The sequence below is a fragment of the Callithrix jacchus genome, chromosome 4 (assembly GCF_049354715.1).
Source record: "Callithrix jacchus isolate 240 chromosome 4, calJac240_pri, whole genome shotgun sequence".
NCBI classification, from domain to species: domain Eukaryota; kingdom Metazoa; phylum Chordata; class Mammalia; order Primates; family Cebidae; genus Callithrix; species Callithrix jacchus.
This window is the reverse complement of record NC_133505.1, coordinates 37648117-37649177: the sequence shown is the minus strand read 5'-3', so window position 1 is coordinate 37649177 and position 1061 is coordinate 37648117. Positions and strand designations below refer to the sequence as shown.

General features: G+C 40.3%; 1 non-coding gene across 1 annotated transcript; it reads left to right on the top strand.

The window, feature by feature from the left end:
* Nucleotides 1-426: 426 nt before the first annotated feature.
* Nucleotides 427-530, top strand: LOC144582418 (small nucleolar RNA U13). Its single transcript, XR_013535001.1, has one exon. It is a non-coding gene; the product is annotated as a small nucleolar RNA U13 (small nucleolar RNA).
* Nucleotides 531-1061: the final 531 nt, after the last annotated feature.

The following is a 1061-nucleotide window of genomic DNA, read 5'->3' as shown; positions in this document are numbered from 1 at the left end:
CAAATGAGAAAATAGTTGCTTTAGAAATATTGCACCCTGTGGAGAGAGTATTTTGGGTTTTTGTTTTGTTGTTGTTGTTTTTTAACTTTTGCTTTAGGTTTCGGGGTACATATACAGGTTTGTTATACAAGTGAACTCATGACACAGCGGTTGGTTGCGGATTATTTCATCACCCAGGTACTAAGCCCGGTACTCAATAGTTGCCTTTTCTGCTCCTCTCCCTCCTCTCACCCTCCACCCTCAAATAGGTGCCAGTGTGTGTTGTTTCCTTCATTATGCTGATGAGTTTGAGAGAGTTTTGAAAAAGAATGTTGGAAAGCATTTCCACTCTTAGATGATTTTAAGTCAAAAAGCTATACAACAGTGTCTCCTATGTGCATGCAAGCATGGACACAGAATTGTTTCATATATTTAAAACTTTTCTAGATCCTTTTGTGGTTCATAAGCTTGATGATTGCGTTTCCACATCCACATGTGAGATGTGCCTCGCTCAAGCCTTGTTACAACATCAGCACATTACCTGCCTGATGCAAGCAAGAAAAAAAATAAAAATTTCCTAAGCAGAGTTTCCTTGGATTTCTAACTTATTTATAAAAACAATAAAAATGTAACATCTTCCATTCAGTGTTCAAGAACAGCTAATGGAAATTTGTAAAGATGGAAATTTGCTAGCTGAATTTCAAGAAAAATCTTTCTATAATAAGTAGATAAGACCAGGCGGGGTGGCTCACACATGTAATCTCAATACTTTGGAAGGCCAAGGAAGGCGGTTCATCTGAGGTCAAGAGTTCGAGACCAGCATAGAGAAACCCTGTCTCTACTAAAAATAGAAAATTAGCTGGGCATGGTAGCACATGCCTGAAATCCCAGCTACTCGGGAGGCCAAGGCAGGAGAATCGCTTGAACCTGGGAGGCAGAGGTTGTGGTGAGCTGAGATGGCAGCATTGCACTCCAGCCTGGGCAACAAGAGTGAAACTCCATCTCAAAAAAGAAGCTGAGATTGAAAAACTGTGTGTTCAAAAGTCAATCAGAAGCCTGGGTAACATAGTGAGACTCTATCT